This window comes from Pinus tabuliformis, chromosome Q (genome assembly GCF_031772625.1).
Source record: "Pinus tabuliformis cultivar Carrire ecotype Pingquan chromosome Q, CPIR1, whole genome shotgun sequence".
Classification (NCBI taxonomy): domain Eukaryota; kingdom Viridiplantae; phylum Streptophyta; class Pinopsida; order Pinales; family Pinaceae; genus Pinus; species Pinus tabuliformis.
In genome coordinates this window covers 1,220,609,591-1,220,633,057 of record NC_142296.1, presented here as the reverse complement: position 1 = coordinate 1,220,633,057, position 23,467 = coordinate 1,220,609,591, and the positions used below count along the sequence as shown (strand labels likewise).

Sequence of the window (23,467 nt, the reverse complement as noted above, 5' to 3'; positions counted from 1 at the left end):
TTATGGCTTAGATCCTTGAAAATCTACCGCGAATTTGACATTAATGAACCGATTTTGGGGGGAACGGTTAGATTTGAATTCAAATTGCCCTATAAATTACAAGTGGCTATCCAACAAGAAACACTTGGCATTTTTATATTCAGTGGTTGAGCTCTCAAATGCCTATGGACCGAGAGTTTTTCGCAGCTCTCAAATAGACCCCTACATTTGCAAACTTTCTTGAGACATCGTGATTACTGATAGAGAGTGTTATGTCATAACCCCTAGAAGTTATCAATACACAACAAGTGGTAGAAGAACCAGCACAAGAGATGGAGAAACAAGCCGAAGAAGTTGCCCCAAAAGTAGCTGAAGTACTAGCAGAGGTCCCTAAATATCCAAGAGGGATGAGACCAAAGCTAACCACAGCCAAGGAGACCATGAAAGATAAGAAGGGCAAGCAAATTTCCATCCTAGTGCATGCATTGTTGAGATGAAACCCAAATAAGCCCACTACCTAGGAGAAAGGCAAGGCTATAAACCTCAAGCCAGAAGAGGAAGATATCGAAGACATCCCCATGGACGATGAATATGTGGGAGTGGAAATAGAAGAGGTTGAAGCCTAGGGTGTGGACCCTATTACACGGTTGCCGGAGTATGTCCCTCTGTGCAAGCCTAAGTCCAAGGTCCCCAAGGACATTGATGAAAGTAAGACTCCCCTACAAATTCCATTTCTATCAGATGAAATCACTTTTGACGGTCTGCATTTGGCACGGGTGCCAATTTTGAAGCTCAAAGACTAAGACTTGGAGGATCATGAGAAGTTCCCACACCTGGCGACCGAACAGTTGATGCACCATGTCACAAACACACAGACAGGGATGACTACACTGGAGTCACGGAAGTGGCTCAGTGGAGTAGAGAAGGTAGGATTACTCAACCTACTCTGGGTGTTGCACTATAACCGCACCCCTATGATGGTTTTAGTCATCAAGTAGCTATTGTGCTTGGTGCATGATGGGTGTCTGTGGCTAGAGGAGCCAATACCCATTATAGATATGTTGATTCACAACATCACACACCTACTGTATACAAGAAAAAATTTAGCGATGATTTTTGTAGGCAAGGGTGGCAAGCTGGAACTCACAGAATCGATGAAAGAGAAGTTTAAATTGATGAAGAAGTCACGTGGGTATGCAATCTCTAGTGTCTATGACCCTGTTGTGAAGGTCGCAATGCCGATCCTTGAAGGAAAGGTGATGTGGAAGTGTCACATCGACGAGGTGCCGAGGCCTATCATCGTGCTCACACAGCAGTGCGTGGGAGGAGTCCAGCTCAACTGGTCGGACTACCTTCAAGGCGAGTTCCTATCCAACTACCGCAAAGTGCAGGACTAGAGCAAGATGTTCCACTATGCGTGGCTCTTGCTCTTGATTGTGCTTGTAGCATGGGAGCTACCAAATGAAAGACAATTCCCCTCGATTGCGCCAGACCTCCCTAAAGCAGTGAAGTATGGTTTGCTATGGGCAACCAAGGACACGAAGCGCATTCACGACAACAAAATCTTTTGGATCCTAATGGAAATGAATATCAGGATGGCTATCAATCACAAGCCATGATTGTCGCCAATGGTATATGCTAACCTGTAGAGCTATGCCGAATTCAAATATGATTTCCATCGGATTTCAATCAAGGCATGGAAGGACCCTACGCAGAAGTGGTACGATCTGTCGTACCTAGCCACAGATGATGCCATTGATGCAATGTTGGATAAATGGTTGGTGGAGTGGCACACCTCCATAGACTTCGTGGTGGGTGGAAGTAAGTGCGCCACACAAAATAAGAAGGACGAGGCCAAGCTAAAGATAACGCAGCTAGTCGAGAAGAGGAAGAAGGAGGCCATTGAGAAGGCCAAGGCAAAGCAAACAAGAAAGGAGGTAGGAAAACAAATAAGAGGCACAGAGCAGGGCTCTGACAAAGGCATGTGATCACCTTCACCTACAACTAAAGAATAGGACACAGAGTAGCACGACGCGGACCCTCAGGAGACGTTCGACCGTATTAAGCGCCTGAGAGAGTCGGAAAAGGGAGGGTCCAAAAAGAAGTCCAAGGTGACCAAGACCTCGCTAGACCCCATCACACTAACGTAGGGAGACTTATACGACATCAGTGACATAGTCAAAGGTGTCCACGGAGGCCCTACAACAATTTGAAAAGTAGCAGTAGATCATCCTAGGGCCCATCCAGATTGGACTGCAGGAGTTGCAGGCCCGCGCGTCGCAAGTTGGTACCGCGTCTGCCAACGTAGATATCGGCACAATAGAGGCTGACGATATGTTGCGCATGAAGGCTTCCAGTGTGCTAGTGCTGCTGAATGGAGCATTGACAATAGAAAATGAGGATGACAGGCCCATAGTTAGTGCCTTGAAGGGAATAAGATTGAACCTAGTAGCACTCCCGCACGAAGCACTCCACTCTTTGCACGATGGAGTAATTGTAGAGATGAGGGCCATCAAGCACCATGCCCTCCAAGTGATAAGCAAGAAAAGAATAAACAATGAGCAGATGGCCTTATAGAGGAATGCTTCCATTGCCACCGAGGCCGAGGCAATCAGCCAGAGGCAAAAGATCATACAGGTCGTGGAGGAGGCCTATAAAATGGTCCCGGAATTGGCCATTCTGAAGGAGGAGCTAATCGAGATCCACATCTGTAAACTGGCCACAAGGGTGCGCGACACTTGGATGGAGATGGCGCAGGTTCAGTTGGAGCTAAAATTGCATATTATAGAGCCCCGTTGAGGTCTCAGCCTTCAACAACACCAGAGGTAAAGGAAAAATGGATGGTTGTTGTCACAGAAGTAGTCACGGCAGTGTAGAGTGTAGTATAAGACTGCACACAATTTTTTGAATAGTCGTTTGAGGTCCTGACCAGTTTGCAGGAGGACCCAAACATCTAGAGGCTCGATACGGAAGCACATGAACTCCAACAGTGCTATGATAGAGTTAAGGGCACAATGCGAACCGTCGTGTTGACATAGAGGTTAGACAAGATGCAAGAAGCCAAGCAACTAAAGGAATAGGTGGACACAGTGCTACACAAGGAAGCAGTGCTGAAGGCATGACTCAAGCCCTGGCTAGAGGAAGCTTATGAAATTACAGGAAAAATTAAAGGCAAGCTTGCGACTCTACAAGCGATGCAACAATAGCTTCAGGCTGACAGCGTAGGGGCAGTAACTGAGAAGACAATCGAAGATGCGAAGCAGGTAGCAGCTCAGTGCACAACCGAAGATGTGATCATCAGGGTCGAGTTGGATGAGCTTTACGCAAATATCTCCATGCCTACTGAGTGACTCGAGGGTGAGTCACGATGTTTGTGTTGGGGGCCTGTTGGGAGCGGGATCTCCCAAGGGAAATTTTGGGGCTAAAAGCCCATGTTTTTGTAATATTATTGTAAAGACTTTGCATTTTGTGGTTGTGGAGTGCAAAGGTATTATGTGTCACAAAGGGTAGCCTGCCCTTAGTTTTGTAAAGTAAGGTTGGTTGTAAGAGATCTACCCATGATTTGCGGACAATGGGATTATATAAAAGAACTAAGCTCTAAGTAGTTAATAACATCGGACGAGGAAGAGAGTCATAGCTTTAGAGTAAGAAGTCTAAGTCTTGGGTTGTAGTGTAGGTAGAGGCTCTGCTACTGAGTGCACAAAGGCCTAGGGTAGAAGTCTGTAGCTAAGTGCGCGTACCCTTGCATTTGTGTGTGCAGGGTGAACAGAGTCTATAACACTTGGAAGATATTAATAAAAGGAGTTATTATGCAATTTCAGTGTATTTGTTCTATTGATGGGTTTGAATATCTTATGTATGAATTTCCTTTATTATGCTTATAATATGCATGAATGAATGAAATTACAGTGAGTAATTGAATGCAATCATGAATATCTACTTATGCGGTGATAACTTTAAGTATTTAACAGGATAAGCAAATCACTCAGGATAATTGGGTAATCTACACAGCACAGTGCTATAGCAGCTTGAATGTACCTGAGCTATAGGTTAGAGCTGTGTGAAGGTTGATCATGTCCTTTCGCGAAAATATTGAAAGCTGGAATAGAGGGTTTGTCTTACAATACCTAGAGCGAGATCACTTGTGCGCAGGAAGGGATAGAAGAGATAAAACAACATCACAACCATCTTAAGGGTGTAGAAACTTGGTTCCAACATCCCCCCATACTGCTTCGGGTGAGACTTTGGTCCCCACTCCATGGGCTGATGCTGAAAGGGCTAGTAGTGTAGGGATTTGCTTGTCTAATTAACGTTGAACCTGGGTTAGGCCCCCTCAAGCCAACACTTACACACACAAAAAAGTTTGGATATGTAACTCAATGTAGGAAACCATCAAAGTAATCCTATAATATTCTACAAGGGAAAACAAACCCAAAACCATAACAAGGGAGCAAGACCTAATACATCATGAGACTTGCTTTTCCTTTTCAACTCTTTATATCATAGAGAACACAAATACTACCCAACTAGATTAAATCAAGCTCACTATGTCAGAAAAATAATCAAAGGATTAATCACCAAGCAAGGCCATAATCAATAGATGGAAAAACCTCATACAAACTAAGGCAAAGTGTAAGATCAAATCAAATATCTTAAGGAAAAATGGTTGTAGACCAGATCCCAAATATATCTAACCCTTTCAAAGTTAAGTAAAAAATACCTAAGTTCTAACTAGGGAAAATCAAATAAGATCTCACTTAAAAGGGCCTCCAATAGTTACCATCACAAAATGTAGTTTTTCCTTTTCCCTCTTTATAACTGAAAAAAATAATGAAAATTTTCATCAAAAATTAACTTCCTGAGGGTCTATTTACAAAGCACATATTGTCTATGGTTCAAAAGAAAAACACAAAACAATGAGTGTTTTTTGCACTCTATAACCCTTTTTTTGGGTATCCTATAGGCTTCATCGCCCCCACAAAGAAGGAAAGCTATGTACAATTCACCCATAGGATGAGAGAATGGAGAGAAAGGGTTATAAAGTCACTCTATAAGGGAGCGACTAAGTCCTAATTCCAAATTTTTAAGAAGAGATATGCTCATATATAAGTCATAGGCTATGGATTTGGGCTTAAACAAACCCGTAGGAGATTTCAATTAATATGCAACCATTCAGAAACAAAAAATAAGTCAAGGGACGTGGAAAAGAGAAGGAGAACACAAACACTAGGGATTTCTTCATAGTATAGTTGCTAGTTTTGTTTGTTTGAATTATACTCCTGAAAAAGGGACTATTGTCTCATGTAACCCACCCCAGGATATTTTAGATAATAGAAAATATAAATAAAAAGGGATCCTATATCTTTAACAATATTTACCTTTCATGGAATAAAAATAGTAAGGGCGATGACATCCTTATAATGCAAGCATGCCAATGAATATAGAAGACCCATTTTGGTACCTGAAAACCTTGTTTTTATTCAAATATACTACTCCATCTCCTTGGTCTCAACATCTACAAGCATGTACAACCAAAAAAAGAGGATACATTTTCCTTTCCAAGAAGGAATGTTAGATTACAAGAAATATCTAATCTTACCAACAACAATATGATCTCATAAACAAAAATAATATAGAGAGTGAAACCAAGTTTTCAACACATGTACAATACTAGTACAATAAACAAATATACCTTCAAGTGTATAGAATCCTCCTATGATCCCTTGTTCCTTTTCCTCCCTTGACTAACTCTTAAAATAGACTCATTTATGAAACAAGTGAGGGCCCAATCTAGTGGTATTTCTAGAGTATGACAAGGTACTCTAACTACTTTATCTTTCTTTCCACCCATGACAGGGTCTGTAGGCCGTTCCTATATCCAAGAGGATATATCTAGACACTTAGGTCCAATATAATTTAGGCTTGATGACATGTGAATTGGGTGGATACAAGTCATGGATAGACTTTATGGCATGCGAACCAAACAATTACAATTCATGCAAAAGTTTCATGCTCAATTATGAGCCTTTCCAACTCATTATGAACTTTTTTCTCAATTATGAACTAATTATTATTTCATAACTATGAACTTGTGACAAAATAATTATGATAAATTACCCAATTATGTAATTTAAGCCTTATAACATTTAATAACTTCCTTATAAAACCCATATGAGCAAAAAAAAAGGTGAAATAGGATGCATTCAAGCTACCAATTGAGATAAGTTGAACTAGGTTATCTCCTAGAATGAAGTGGCAAATAGGGTTATAACATTCATCGGATCAATATAATTAATTTTTTATTTTGTGCATTCATGGGTTCCAAGCCTATTTTTTTGATAAACCATGGTATTTACCATGATAATTCCCCATAGTATTCACCCATGGAATTCACCATGGTATTTACTCATGGTATCCACCCATGGTATTTAATAATAAAACAAATGACGTAAGTGTGTGACTCCTAAGTGAAAAAGAACCCATAAATAATATAAATGCAAACCTTCACCTTTCTAAAAGCCATGAAGTTTCTATTGATGTAGTATTACAACATTTTTACCATTTAATAAAGAGAATCAAGCTCAATTCATATTATTATTTCCTATACATTAATTTCTATGCACTTATGACATATTCTATTATAGATATTTCACTACATTATTTTGTATAATATTTTATAGTAGATATTTTGTTTCATTCCTCAAATAATATATATTATCATTTATGTGATATTGTATAATGAATTTGTGTGTAAATCCCCAAATTGATGCGATAACATACTCTCTCACTTTTGTACTAACATCATTAACTTTCAGTGTCATTTCTTGTAATTATTATCCATGTGATATTGCTATCTATCCCACTACAATGCTTATCTCTATATTAAGATTTAATTTGGCGTTAATCCTCTCCTCCTCATATTCCTTTAACACCTTCTTAAGTTTAATTTACTTATTTCTCAATTTTAAAAATCATTTTAAGCATCCCATGTTTTTTTTATGTTTTCTTTCTTCAAATTCCATTAACATTGTTAATTCTCCATAAACATTAATATTTAGTTTAATTTAAATTATGTCATGGATTATTGTTAAAAGTATAAAAAATATGGGTTTTTTTCACTTAATTATGTTTTTTTAAGGTCATGGTTTGAGTATTTAGTTAACTAACTTATTTTAAACTAAATATATAAAATTCATATTTCGTATAATTACCCAATTTTTTATTTTTTCATAATTAAATGATAAGTCCAATAAATGCAGTATGTAAAGAGTAATTGTGAGTGTAACGTATTACAGTTATTGAATAATTAAACCTTCATCATATAGTTGTAAAACACATATAAATTGTTAACATATCATTTGGTTAATTGTCAATCTAACTTCCTCGACGGGGGTGTAATTTTCAAAGGAAATTAAGGGAAAATGGGGTTTTGGTCTCCCACTTGTCCGTTTCAGGATGCAGGTCAACTTACCTCCTGTCACCTTAAATACTCACATGGCTCAACGATAGGGTTACTCACATGGCTCAACGATAGGGTGGTGGATTGGTGTTGTGAAGCATAGTGAAGGTGAGGAGCCCTCCACACCTTGCTGCCTCTAGTTTCTTGGTGTGGTCAGTTTCGTGAGATCAAATGTGAGATATTTTATAGTGGAGGGTGGTGGTTGTACTATGTTTTGTGTTGGGGCCGTCGGTGATAGTCAATTTTTGGGATTGGTGGTGACAAGCCTTTTCTATGTGGGATATTTTCATTCTATGGTGGGGAGTGGCAAGTCCTCGCTCCAGTTTTGGAGTGACAAGGGTATTTTTCTCTGGAGCTATCATTATGTTAATGTTAGTGTTTCATCGTTGTTATTTGTACTATTTCTCCACAACTTCAAACATGGGTCAGTCTTCAAATTGGTGGTGGTTCTTTCCATATCGACCCTTCACACTCATGAATCAACAAGAGTTTCTACAAAAACTATTCTTCATGTTTTGGTTAAGAAACTAAATTATGGTTTTGGGAAACAATACTTGGGCAAATTGTTAAAGTTTTATTCTTTGGACATCAGAATTTCCTTCTGTTTTAGCTGGCAAGTCTTTCTGTATATATTCACTATTGGCTATCAAATCCTCTTGGAACATGTATGACCTTCTTCATAGAATTTTGATGGTTAGTTTATGTTGTTGAGATGTTTGGTCCCCGCCTTTGGACATCAGAATTTGCTTCTATTTTAGCTGGTCAACTCTTTATGTATATCTTCACTATTGGCTATCAAATCCTCGTGGAACATGTATGACCTTCCTCATATCATTTTGATGGTTAGTTTATGTTGTTGAGATGGTTGGTCCTTGCCCTATAAGGGATGTCTTATGCTTCGTTTCATGTTTTTTCTGTAGATCTCACTGGTTGGTCCTTATCTTGTAAGGACTAGTTCATGCTTTTCTTTCATGATTTTGATGTGACACTTAATAGTTAAGGATAATGTCTCAAATGTCTCACTAGAATTTCCTCTTGTGCCAATGGAACGATCCATGGGGCGCTAGCCCATGTACAAATTTCCACTATAGATCAATAGATTATGCAATATACTAAAACACAATACAAGATCTACTTCTACAACACTTTGCGAAAGCTTAATCGAATTGACATGCATGAGTTATTTATGAGAGAATACTCAGTTATTTGAAGTGCAGTAGTTACATGCATGCAAGCATTATCTAACTAAACTTACATTAATTCAACAAACTGTTTGAATTAATCTAACTGGACTTGACTCAATTAACTGAGCCAACTAATTACAACTCAATATTACAACTCATCCTTATCTCTTTAACTAATGGATAAATTCCTCAATTAATGGAGAAACTGTTGCATGTCCCCACATAGACTTCAAGTTTTATTTTCCTTAACTAATTAACTCAAGATGAATGAATTAATTAATTTACAAACTGCTGCTAAGATCAAATTCAAATTTTACTTCACTATTTTAGTTTAGGGACTGACTAAAATAGGAAGGTATCCTGAAATGCTATTTATAGAATGTTATTTTCAGCACTTCCATTTTTCCATCCATTGTTGCTAAGATCAACACTGGATGAATTGCTATTTATAGCAGTGATATTTTTAGCAATTCTATTTTTAGCATTTGTTGTTGCTATTTTCAACACTCCCTCTCAACAAGAAAGGGATTATTAATAGCCCCAGTCCTGTCTCTGTGGAAATCGAACTTGCATTTTGACAATGTCTTAGTCAAAATATCTGCATCTTGTTCCTCGGTCGAAACATACAGCAACAACATGATCCTCTTGACCACACAGTCTCGAAGATGGTGATATCGGATATCAATGTGCTTGGACCTGTCATGAAAAACTGGATTCTCATAGAGTTTGATATAACTCTGGTTATTGCAGTAGATCACTGTAGGATCCATCATCTGACCAAACAATCCCACTAGAATCTTCCGCATCCAAATGGCCTCACATGCAGCGTAACTAGCATTCATGTATTCAGCCTCTGTTGAGCTAAGTGTAACTGATCTTTGTTTCTTGTTGTACCAGGAAACTGTAGCTGAACCAAGGTTGAAGATTCCTCCAGAAGTGCTCTTCTAGTCTGATGGACTCCCTACCAAATTTGCATCTGTGAAGCCTTGAAGCTTGACTCCTTCTGTCCTTCTGTACCACAATTTGAACTGAGATGTGCCTCTAAGGTATCTCATCACATGCTTCATTGCCTTCCAGAACAGCTTGGTAGGCTGAAACATAACTTGACTCAGTTGGTTCACCGAAAAACATAAGTCGGGTCGTGTGTTCACCAGATACGTAAGTGAACCCACTAGCTACCGATAAATAGTAGCAGCTACTACCTCACCTGAACTAACATCCTCCTTCCTCCAGTTCCCAACTAGAGGAGTTTGCATGGGTTTGTACTTCTCCATGTGAAAGTGCTTGAGTATCTCATTGGCGTACTTGCCTTGAGACACAAATACTTCCCCATCTTTTTGCCACACCTCCATGCTTAGAAAGTAGTGCATAAGGCCCATGTCCTTCATCTCGAACTCTCTTGCAAGGTCCTTGCAAGACTGTATCAGCTGATCATCACCTGTCAAAATCAGATCATCGACATAAAGAACAATGATCAATGGTTTACCTTCTACCATGATGTGGTAAAGGTTCGCATCTGCTTCACTCTTGGTAAAGCCCAAACCAGTGAAATAGGTGCTGATCCTAGTGTACTAAGCACGGGGTGCTTGCTTCAGCCCATATAAAGCCCTCTTGAGTCTGCACACATGTGACTCGTGATCGAAGGTTTCGAAAGCCTCTGGCTGCTCAATGTACACCTCCTCCTCAATCTTCCCATTGAGGAATACTGTCTTCACATCCATCTAGTGGATCTTCCACCCCATCTGAGCTGATAGTGCCAATATCGATCTAATCGATGAGTACCTTGCTACAGGAGAAAAAGTTTCATCGTAGTCAATCCCCTCAACCTGTGAGAAACCCCGGGAAACAAACCTTGCCTTATGTTTCTCAACACTGCCATCAACTGCCTGCTTTACCTTGTAAAGCCATCTGGAACTCACCACTAACTTGCCCTAAGGCCTTGGGACAACATCCCACACATTGTTTTGAATGATAGAGTCGTACTCCTCTACCATTGCATCAACCCAGACTGGTTGTTGCACTGCCTCCTTGAATGAAGAAGGTTCAGTATCTACACACTCCCCAACCAGGGCCATGTACCCAGTGTACCGCTCGGGTGACTCCTTATGTCTACACTGAGAAGATGGTTGTCGCACATTCTCTTGCGCTTCTAGCATCAACCTGTTAGCTTCCCTTGAGCATTTCCACCCATATTTGGAAGTATCAAAGTGAGTGGATGTCTCCACTCCTGGATCCTCTGCATGTGGCTTCTCTGCATCAATCAAAGGCTCCTCATCCTTAGGAACTAAAAGTTCCTCATCTGCATGCAACTCGAGCTCCCTCTTAAGTGATAAGCGCATGGATTTCTTCTCGTTGAACTTCAGATCCCTATGTACCACGGTGCTCTGAGTGGAAGGAAGGTACACCAGATAGTTGTGGGATGTATCCGTGTACCCCACAAGTATTCCCAACTCAGCTGTTGGGTCTAGCTTCTTCCTGGCATCTTTGGTCACGTGACAGTAAACTGATTATCCAAAGATTCGGAAGTGACTCACATCAGGTCGCTTCCCGGAATAGGCCTCCATAGGTGTCTTCATCCCCAGTATACAATGCAGGCATCTATTTTGTAAGTATACTACTATATTGCATCCCTCATCCCACAAATGTAGTGGTAGGCTTTGATCATGCAACATCACTCAAGCTGCTCCCACAATCGATATGTTCTTCCTTTTGGCCACCCCATTCTACTGTGGGTTATGGGGTGCCATCAATTCCCGTTTAATACCTTCTGCAGCATAGAAGTCTTCAAACTATTGGGAGACATACTCTCCACCATTGTCGCTATGCAAGGCTTTTATTTTCTTTCTAGATTCTTTCTCTGTCAAGGCTTTAAACTCACAAAACCTCAAGAATGTTTGATCCTTCTTTTGCATAAAGTAGATCTAGCATCTACGAGAAAAATCATTAGTAAAAATAACATAATACCTTTGTTTAGCAGTGGAGGCCGTAGAGAAGGGCCCACAAACATCTGAGTGAACTCGCTCCAGGATTTCTCCAGCTCTACTGTCTCGATCCAGAAAGGAAGATTTTGCATACTTACCAAAGGTACAACCTTTGCATGTAGTCATCTGCTCAAGTTTTTCCTTGGGTAATCCGGTATAAATCTACTGCATGATCTTCAGGGCTCCATGGTGTAAGTGGCCCAGTCTTCTATGCCATAGCTCTCCAATATCTTGGGTCTGCACCATCTCAGCTTTGGAGCTCAAAGAAGCACAGTCATCTACCTCCAGCTTGTAGAGATTCTTGACTCGAATCCCTATTCTCTATCTGTCCAGTACTGATATGCCTCAGGAATACCTTTCCTTGACTAAAGACTACATCATAGCGTTTATCTTCTAGCATAGTGACAGACACAAGATTCTTCTTCAGACCTAGTGCATAATTTACATCAGTCAGGGTGAGGGGAGCTCCATGCTCCCTCTGAAACATAACCGTGCCTTCACCTGAAACATGGTACTTTCCATCATCGCCCATCTCGATCCGAATCTCGAGATCCTTATCCTCCAAGGTACTGAAAATATTCTTGTCACCTAACATGTGGAATGAAGCTCCACTGTCCAGGTACTACACACATCCCACCATGGATGAAACCATGCATGTGATAAGCGAGAAATCTAGCTCAAAATGTGAGGCCAGTGCCTCACCATCAGATCCCTTTGAGGAACCCTTATTGGATTTCTTCTGTGGACAATTTGTAGCATAATGGCCCACTTTATGACAATGAAAGCATCGCACTTTCAATTTGTCAATCTTCTTCCCATCATGGGAAGAACCAGATTTGGGATGGGATGCCTTCCCTTTCCCTTTCCTCACCTTACTCACTAAGGCTAGATTTTCCTCATCATCTTGCTTCGATGAGGATCCATCTATGGTGCTTCTTCTTAGTTCCTCCTGCATCAGATCTAACCAAAGTCGTTCCCAATCTGGCAGCTTTTTTCTTCCATTAACTGAGTCTTGGTAGCTATGCCAACTCTTAGGAAGACCAAGGAGTGCAAGACTCACCATATCATCATCAGTGGTAGTGATCCGTCTAGTTCCAAGCTCATCCCTGCAGGTGGTGAGCTTGTTCAGATATGTAGAGATCGTGTCGCCCTTTTCACACTTGATCTTATGAAGCTTGTCTTTTAGCACTAGCTTCCTCTGATCGCTGCTATTCCAATATAAATCTTTCAATGTTTTCCACATCGAAAACGGAGTCTACTTCCAATGGAGGCTTGAGACAATGTGATCTCGAACTCCCTCTAGGAGGATTCTCCTTGATCTAACCACACATTTATTCCATCCACCAGTTGAGTAGCATCAGTTGGCTTGGGGATTTCTTGATCAATGAAGCCATTTAGACCATTATCCTCTAACACTACCTCCATGTGATCCTTCCAGGCTATATAATTCGAGCTGCCATCAAGGGCATACTCGAGTCTTAAACCACTGAATGCCATAGGTGAAATTGAGATGTGATAAGAACTTGATTTCTATATTTAGGAACCAAACTTCGAACTTCTGCTTCTTGTATATTGTTCTTCACCTTGATCATCTTTGCTTTGATACCATGTAGAAATTTCCACTGTAGATCAACAGATTATGCAATATACTAAACATAATACAAGATATACTTCTACAACACTTTGCGGAAGCTTAATCGAACTGACATACATGAGTTATTTATGAGAGAATACTCAGTTATCTGAAGTGCAGTATTTACATGCATGCATGCATTAACTAACTGAACTTACATTAATTCAACAAACTATTTGAATTAATCTAACTGGACTTGACTCAGTTAACTAAGCCAACTAATTACAACTCAATATTACAACTCATCCTTATTTCTTTAACTGATGGATAAATTCCTCAATTAATGGAGAAACTGTTGCATGTCCCCACATAGACTTCAAGTTTGATTTTCCTTAACTAATTAACTCAAGATGAATGAATTAATTAATTTATAAACAACTGTTAAGATCAAATTCGAATTTTACTTCACTCTTTTAGTTTAGGGACTGATTAAAATAGGAAGCTATCCCGAAATGCTATTTATAGAGTGCTATTTTTAACACTTCCATTTTTCCATCCATTGTTGCTAAGATCAACACTGGATGAACTGCTATTTATAGCAATTCTATGTTTAGCATTTCTTGTTGCTATTTTCAACAGGCCACACTGCTAATGTTTTGTTTTTGAAACCACTTGCTTGTGAGCTTGTGATTTTGGTTCCATTTGTTCTTGTTTACATGTATGCCTTATGTTTGTTATGTTCTATTTTATGATTTATGTGGCCTCGTGGCCCTAATGGTGATATCTTTCAGAAGGCCTGTCCACAAAATACCAATGTAAAATCATTTATCTTAATAGAAATCTCTAGCATCAATTCACAAAAAATATCAATCTAACGTAATCAAAGAGACTCATAACAACGTGAAAATATACAACTTTTCTATTTCTATACAATAATTTTAGAGAAATCATACAGGAATTGCTTGGTTGGTTAGTTAAAATTTATCATTTGTTATAAATCACTTTTTATTAGATGATTATCATTTGTTTGGTTATTTGAGAACCATATGTGGATGGTTGTACTTTTGGTTTGGTTATTTGTTCAAGAAACTTAACATGTGATCTCAATTATCCATTTGAAATAGGTTATAGAGATTTTATATTCAATAGGATCTTTTATCAATGTATCTTTCCACCTTGGTGTGATAATGTCAATTAATTCTCGAAAAGATTTATGATATTTCTTTTTAGAAATTAAGTAGACATGATTTGTCCATGGATAATGCTACTAGATCAATATTTATTGTATTTGAATAAAACTTGTTGATATTTATGATGGGAAGACACATGCCAATTGAGCTTCACTTCAATGGTTATAGGATGGGGTGTTATCTTTCCTACCATAATTCTATTTCCATTAGTGATATGTTGATCTCACATTAATTATTGTTGTAATTACTTTGATCCATATTGTTTAAACAATCAAAGGGAGTTGGTTACACTACCTAGGTTCAACGTTAGCTACGCCAACCAAAAAGACCCTAAACTGCTGGCCCTTTCAGTAACAACCCATGTAGGATAGGCTGCAGTCTCACTCAAAGCAGTATTGGGGAATGACAGAACCAAGTTTCTACATCCAGAGGCCTGTGTGATGGGTTCCTATGGCTTCTAGGGCTTTAGTTCTATCTTTGCAAACCCTAACCCTTCTGGAATGATTAGTAACAATAAATCTTATACACATCAATTATATCTTCGCGAAGGTCATTAACTATTTCATACCATGCATAATTTATACTGATATACCACTTTTGCGCATTAGAGACACATTATTCATATACTTTCAGATACAGAGCATAAACACATAAATTGCATAAATAAATACAGATAAGCAGATATGCAAAGTATGGATCAAACTGTCTTTTATTAGATGTGATTGTCAAAATACATGCTCTTCTTCCCTACGCACTTAGCTGTAGGGGGCCGTGCACTCAGCTTGCAAAATTACCAAGGTCTCTACGCACTCAACTACAGGAGCCTTCCCCTTCACCTAAGTATAGGAAACAAAATTTTCTGCCTTGGCTTACTTGCCCAAACAATGATATTCTATCTTATGATATCTCCTTAGACTCGACATGAATCTTCTATTTATAGCCTTTCCTTTTACAATACCATGGTCTGCAGACCATGGGCGGGTCTCAAAACCTTCTTAACTCCTAACAACCTAAGGGACTAAAGCTCATTTAACTCTTACTATCTTCGCACTTTGCTTCCACAAATCGTGGAGACTTTACATTTTTACAAAAAGGAAATACAAAATTGAACCCCAGGGACCCCATCCCAATAGGCCCCCAACACAATTTGGTGACTCATCCTCGACTCACTCAACTACCGCTTCAATATTCCCTTGGAGTTCATGGAACTCCAACTTCAAAACCTAAAGATAAGTTGTGCCTTGCGTAGCTTCTTGCTGTACTTCCTCGATCAAGTTCTTTGTAGTAGGGCCTTACACCATGAGGCCCATGGTCCTTTGATTGTGTTGCATGGCCTTAAGCTTGCTTTGCACTAACAGAGTTAGCTAATTGGCCTCCTCTGTTCAAGGCTATGTTCTTGCCATAAGAATGGATTCTTTCCAATGCATCTCACCAATCTCATTCTGAAGCTGCTTCCCTTCCTGTAATTTTGCGAACCGCTAAATTGGCGCCAAAGTGCATGCAGTTGATCTAATCTCATCGAACTACCTCTATTTTTCTCTAAGGTCTGTGCCAATATTCTACAAAGTGGGGTCCTCCCATAGAGACGTCAATAACTCCACAGCTTGTTCGAACAACTCTATGTAGTCCTTGTCATCACAAACCTCTGGCGTGGTTTTCAGATGCAACTTCAATTGTAGCTCTGAAATGTGTAACTGTAATTCAAATCAAACTCAGTTGATTTCATCTTTGGACTCTTTAACTGTCTTGGTCAGCTTCTGTATCTTTTCTGTCGATGCTGCATTAGCTACAATGTTATGTTTAGGAAGTTCATTACACACTTGTGTAATCACTGATTGTAAGTGTTGGTTGCACGTAGCAATCTCTTCCTTTTCCTTCAAGGCCTGTGCCTGTTCTTCAAATATCTACGTGTTGTTTGTTTTTACTTCAATAATCACCAGCAACACTCCTCCCTAACCCTCAACTCATCTGATACTCCTTGGTGTAACTCATGTAGGGTTTGGATAGGGAGTGTCACGAGGTTGATGCCCAGATTCTTGATCTGCGAAAGCTGGTTGTTAGCCTCTTCTGAATCGGCGCACAAGGTCTTGCTCGGAAAATGAATCACACAAAGATCCAAAGTCTGATCCGTGTCCAATATTATCATGCTCACTTGATGTAGGCTTGCCTAGATCTGTAAATCACACAGATCCTTTTTTACATTTCCCAGTGCCTCCTGGTACTGCTGCACAAATTGGGTCTAAAGTTCTGTTGTAGTGTCTTGGATCTTGTCGCCAATTTCTTCTAAGTCCCCTTCAGTGAGGACTAATGGATCCACATGGGTGGATCGAGTCAAATTTTGTTTCTTCTGCAGCCTCGAGGTTGTCTTCTTTGTTCTTTTTATGACTACAAAGGGGGTTACCTGATCCCTGCCCCTGCCCTCTACTGTATCTGACCCTTCTTGGTCCTGGGTATGCTAAGAGTCAAACTCCTCAACAATGATCGTGGTTTCCTAGGCTTCTCACTCTTTGTCAGTAGCTACCTTGGTAGCAGCTTCCTTAGTAGCAGCTTCCTTAGCTGCAACCTCTTTCCACTGCACAACTTTCTCCTGAGTTGCAACCTTCTAGGATTCATTTTATGTCTCTGCTATTGATGTCTACACGATAGCACATTCCACTGCCTTTCTCGTACCTATGCCTAGATCTGATGGGTAAAGCAACTCTCCTATCCATTTACGTACAACCTCTGCGACATCCACCTCACCAACAAGATAAGGCAACTTGTGCCAAATCTTCTTCAGATCCCTTCTAGTGCGAATAGATACATTATGAAAGTCAGCCTTGAATTCGACATAAGGCTCATACTACTCATATAAGGTAGGTGACAACCTCATACTTTGGTTAATCACCATGCATAGATCCATCTCCACTAGCACGTAGAACATCTTGGTCTCTATGACCCACAAAGGGTCCTTTGTTGCCTAGAGCGAAGCAAACTTCATTGCCTCTGGGAGGTTAGATTCTTGGGGAGTAAACTCGCTATCCTCTAGCGTCCTCCATGCAACTAATGAAATCAAAAGTAGTTACCAGGCATAATGAAATGACTTGCCCTCATCCTGGGGCTCCCGAAATTTCTCCAAGAAATATTTGCAAAGGTACTAAGCCTAGTTGTACCGGACTCCTTTGGTGCACTACGCAGCTAAGGAGATCACGGGTGTCAGAATCTCGTCTGAGTGGCACTTCCGCATGATCTTGCATGCCAATATTTTTGCAGTGAACTACACTATGGGGTTTGTGATGGAGCAGATGGAATATCTGCATGACTTTTTAATTAACCCAAACTCACTCTTCATCTAATCTACGAGTTTCTTCATCTTCGTTTTCCCTCCAAATGCTTCTCTTGGACCCACACCTTGAAAGGGAAGCAAGGTGATTCGGTGGATCAACATATCTATAATTGGGATGGGTTCTCTCAGCTAGAGACACCCATCATGCACCAAAGTGAGTAACTTTTGGATACATACAGTGTTAATGATGGTGTGACTAAAATGCAACACCCATAGCATGTTTAGGAGGCCCACTTTCTTAACACCCACGACCCACTTCATAACTTCCAAGCATGTAACCTTGGTTACCTCATAATAGATTTTTGATAGGTATTTGGTCGGCACAATCTGAGAGAATTTCTCATGATATCCCAAATCCCATTCCTCCAGATTGAGCGTCAGAATGCGGCCCAACAGTGTGCCCTCAAACACCACCTTCTCTGGCAATAGTGGTGTCGAGACCATAAATTTGGCATTGTCTGGGTCCGTAGGCACCTTAGTTGTGCCCTTGCGTGGTGGGATATACTTTGGGATCCAAGTCAAAGGATTATCCTCGTCAGCATGCATCTCCTCGATGCCTTTCCACAACTCTTCTTCACTTCGTCATTGCCAAAAATCCATTTAAAGGCATAACTCGCTTTTCGCACAATAGCATGTTAATCCAGGTCTTCAGAGATTTCAGGTGCTTACCTCTTGGTCCCTTGAAGAACCTATGATCTGCTTCATTGTAGCTTGTGGACGTATCAATCACAAACTCAATGATGAATCCTCATAGAATACTATCGATCCAGTGGTCGATGGCCCATGCCATATTATTTTCTGAAGCCTCCAAGCGCTTCACCAATTTGGGGGTCCACACAATAAGGTCGCCAAGCCTTCACGTACCTTGACTATCTGCTAATTTGGAAAACCACTTGTGAAATTCACAAGGGAAAGAGTAGAAGAATATTTCAAGTTCATCTGAAAATAAGTATCTATTTAGCCACTCTTCCTTTGACAATCATGAATTTTTGTTCTCTTGGGCTGCAAATGCGTGCAGCCTTCAATCAATCCAATTTTTAATATTTTTCTTAGTGGGGAACCACTTATCACACATTCCTCAGCAAGATCCTAGTCCCGATAATGGAACAATTTGTTGGATTGATGGGGTTTGATCTCAATTCAACGATAGTTATGTGTTGTAGTGGCTACAACCACCCTCCAAAATTTTGTCTCAGCTTCATTTTGGAGCCTCCCTGTCAACCTTTCATAGCAACATGTATTTCCTTGTCAAGTACACAAGCTTCAGTGATTTTCTTGCAAAATGACAGCTTGTCCATCAAAGCTTGTTGCATCACCCTCATAGGCTATTTCTCTAGACTTGGTCCAACTACAGGCTGAACAACTCCCCTCAAGAAATTGCGCAGTTCTAGAGGGAAACCAGCCTTCCCTCCAGAAATTGTACAATTCTATCTGGTAGCCTGCTGGGCTCCAGAATTGCGCAAATCTGCCTGTCACTATTTGCTGGAAAAATTGTGCAATTCCTCCTAGCAGGGCTGCTCAACCCAAAAATTGTGCAATTCTGGGCAGCAATCAGCTGCTTTGCTTAGAAATTGTGCAATCTCTCTAGGTAGTTAGCCCAACTCCCTCCCAAAAATGCACATTTTTTTCCCTTAGTTGAGTAGACTGTTGCATGTGCAGTTGGGTTGAATGGTTCTGTTCGGGACCAAGTAAAACTAATTTGTATGCATGGACTACTCCTCTCAAGGCATCATGCAAAGGAATCCCTTGATTCAGCGATCTATTTTTAGCAGCTGGAGGTTACATGCAAGGATCATTTTCAGGGACAATTTTAAGGATAGAAATTTATTTTAAAGTTTAGAAACCTTGGCGAATCTTAGTAGAAATATTCAAATTTATAATGATTTTATATAGTTTTTGTAAAATTTGGTATTTTTTTGGGTAAAATAATTTTATACTATAAAATTTGGGCGAATCAATTTTAGAAAAAAATGGAAATTGGAGAATCATCTTTTGGAAAAAACATGGAAAATTAGCCCACCTGTGAATATTAGCCCCTAAAATTTCCCATGGCTGGGTGTCCTTCTGGACATCCCATCACAATTTCTAAGCTGAGTGGGATGTTGGGCAGCTCGGTGATTGCTCATGAAAACTACACAATTTTCTGGGTGAGCAATAGGCTAGTTGTTTGGGTGACTGGCTGGAAAAACTGCGCAATTTTTTGAGGGAGATAGGGACGGACGCAGGTTGTCTATCTGGCATGTTCGCATAATTTCTTTAGTCATTGGAGTGGGCATGGTCTGCATATTTTGCAAAAAATTCGAGGGAGTGAGTCCCGGGGTCACTGCCCGAACAAACTCTCTGGTTGACCAGCTGGAGGGTTGGTTGATTCGTTTGTGGGCAATGCAGATTGAGATGGCTTGTTGAGGAACTTCTACACTGTTCTAGATGACATTTGGTCCTATCGATTCTAGGATTGCACAGTGTAGGTTTCTTGGGAGAAAACCTCAAGATCTGTGCAATTCTTGATAGTAGTACATGTTCATTGAGGGCTAAAACTATGCAATGCATCTTAGCGAAGGTCTAGTTGTTGGGGTTGATCCATTCATCAGAAATTCAACAAAATGGCTAAGTGTGTGAGCGAGTGAACTTGTGCATATGCGACCTTGTGGACACACACTCAACATGACTCGTTGAAAAGACATCTCAAACCATCAAGACAACATATACTCAATGTGATTGACCGAAAGTGTGAGCGACAGGCACAACGCTTGTGATAGATTGTTGAATGACCATGGTGATGCTTGTGTGATAGTTCATACAACTTCATGTGTGAGTGCAACATATGTTTACATAGTGAATACAACTTGTACACATGAAGCGGGGACCTTGTGCATGACCAGAACATGGCTGCAAGCGTGACATTGTGACCAACATGAAAAAATATGCTCATTGAATGGTCAAGCGAGAACGATGAAAAGACTCAACATGAGCTCATGGGGTGAGCCTGAGTGCTTGCAAACATCAAGGAAAAACCCAAGGGAGGCTCTAAAATTGGATGTACGCCAAAATTTTGGAGGGTGTTGCATCCGCTACAATAGATGATTTTATCACTAATCATGACCCATATTTAATTTTTGGCTTGGGGTAGAATATCCCTTCCTAATGTAGTGTTTGCTATGTACTTCTGTGGGGACTAGATATTTAGTTCCTTTCTCTTTGATATCTCTTCTAATTCTATAATGTTTGTATTATTTATTTCAATCTGGTTTTTCCGACCCTTTTTCAAGTGTTCTATACCCTATTGTTGTTCTTTCATATTTGTTTCTAATTCATTAATTTTTAACTCATATATCTTGATTTAATCAGGGTCATATTTACCTAATGAGTTGTGTTTAAGGGCTTTGATATGAGTGTTTTTGTATTCTTCTATATTCTTGACATATTTATTTTCCTTTTCCTTGGGCTCCTTGATCAAATTGTCAAATTTTATCTTCATGGTATTAAATGAGCCTCCCTCATGAGTAATGACCTTCCATTTCATGTAATCTTTTGTTCTCATCTTCTTTCTTTTGAAAATTTTCAACTAAACTCACTAGGCTATAGTCCGGATTATTTAGAGCTAGATTTAGATTTTTTATTTCTTTCCTTTGTTTTCTAATGACTTCTTGGTCATAGATCCATCTTTAGGCAAGTCTGACTGGTTAATTACTTTATTCTCAAGACCTTGTTGTTGGTGCTACAACACCCTCCCAATTTTAGCATATATTTAAACATTGGAGCCTCCCTTAACCATGTGAGTTTTTGTTTCCAGTAATAAAAGGCATTCCATGCTTGTTCTCTAAGTTTTCAAATCCCTTGTGAAGAAAAACCAGGTGTCACCTTGTCACGTGGAATGAGTCGATCTTGCGGACAAGATAGACCTTCCTAGAATCTAAAGAAGACCTAATGACAAGCAAACCAACCAGACACTATCTTTCTCTAAATATGCTTTAATAAACAATATCAAACAAGTGTTTTTAGGGCCTACCTTTGGTCCAACGCAAGCTTGTGGATGCCCTCGCTCCTTTGATCCAAATGAACTCCTTTTCGTGAATCTGCAAACACAAACAAGGCAAACAAATTAAATAGCACCTGAAAAACCAATTGCATAAAACATATTTAACATGAAAGTCAAGGAGTCCATGAAACAAATAACATAAGATACTTGTTGAGAAAAATGAGTTTGATTGTATTGATTCAAAAGAAGAAGAACTTTACAACCTTTGCCTTGACGCTGTACAAGCTCCTCCCAGGGTCCAACAAGATGTCTCCTCTACTTTGACAAGTTTCAATCACTCTCCAATGGAACCAAGAGGTATGTGATCTCTCCTCTCAAGCTCAACCAAAGAGTCTTAATTTCACCAGCATTTACCCTCAAAATGTTTAGCTTCTAACCTCCTTAGTCCTCACCCCAATGCCTGTATTTATAGTGCAATGGAGGGAAGTTACTAGGTCCTCCTTCAAAGGGATAAAGCCCTCCTTCAAAGGGATAGCTCCTTTAGTCAAGGGATTAGCTCCTTCTCTTTTGGGATGCATGAACCACCTCAGAGCAAACAATCCACGTCAAAATTCCTTCTAGAAAACTCTAGAATTAACCCAAAGTGAGTTTTTTAAGATAAAACTTGCGCATTTTGACTTTCACAAGGGTTCGCACCTACACCGTTAGGAACAGAGCGGGTAGGTACGCAGCTTTTGTACACAGAAGGTGCGGGACCGCAGGTGACCATGAGAGAAAGTGCGGAACCAGAGTTACATTGATTTTTAATGTCTTTCTCCCACTTCTAAAGCTTGATTTGAAGAGCTGAGGTCTTAGACTTGCTTAGGAGGACAGTACAAGTGATGATAGACCCATACTGACTGCAAATAATCATGGTGATGATATTTTAGTGTAACAGATTGCCCCCTAAAGTGCGAAGTCTGTAGTAGATGAGGATTTCATTTATCATATAGGAAGAGTGAAGTACTTTATCATTTCGAGGATCATCTTGTGGAGAGCCCGGTCGGAACCTGTAAAAACATTCAATGCAAGATATATATATGAGATCATATCATCGCTGAGGTAGGCATTCCCATACTCAGATCAAAACTAACTAGAAAACTATCTACTGCTCTGATATAGGAATGATCTTGTAAGACATTACAAGTATAGACTCATGTGAACACAGTATGGATGCATCCATCTGTTTATGAATAGTCCACAACATAATGAATACAAAATTCCTCGCAGCCTGGATGGTGGAAACTACATCCAGGGTCTTCATTTCTATATCCCGAAATAGTACGATTCTATCCATGCGAATAAATGTGTTGATGTCGAACATGGTAGAAACCACTCGATTACCAGTCAATGATGTAAACTGTTAACAAGTGTGAGAGAAACCACCAGTGATGTCAACGGCTCTCAAAGTACCCAGTACAATCCATGAGATGTGAATAAATGTGTTGATGTCGAACATGTCACGGAATCCTTCGATCGAAAGTCAATGATGTAAACTGTTGTCAAAGGCGAGAAACCTGCCATTGAGGCATGCAGATCTCAAGGTACTGACGATTCCTAGATCATCTTTCTAGATAATGTGCTGATGTCGATAGAAAGCGATCCGTCGTAGGCAAGCCCACAACACGAAATCATAGATCAAGTTGAAGAAATTTAGTTGCAAGGACTGACTCAGGGATGGTCAAGATGGATGACAGATATTTTTCAGATGAATGGCTTATTGGCAGTGACCTCTTGAACACATAACGACACGACAGA

The 23,467-nt window shown here is 39.9% G+C and overlaps 1 pseudogene; it reads left to right on the top strand.

Annotated features, from left to right (window-relative positions):
- The first annotated feature begins 1,088 nt into the window (after nucleotides 1-1,088).
- Nucleotides 1,089-23,467, top strand: part of LOC149224174 (WAT1-related protein At2g39510-like) — a 155,502-nt pseudogene continuing 133,123 nt past the window's right edge.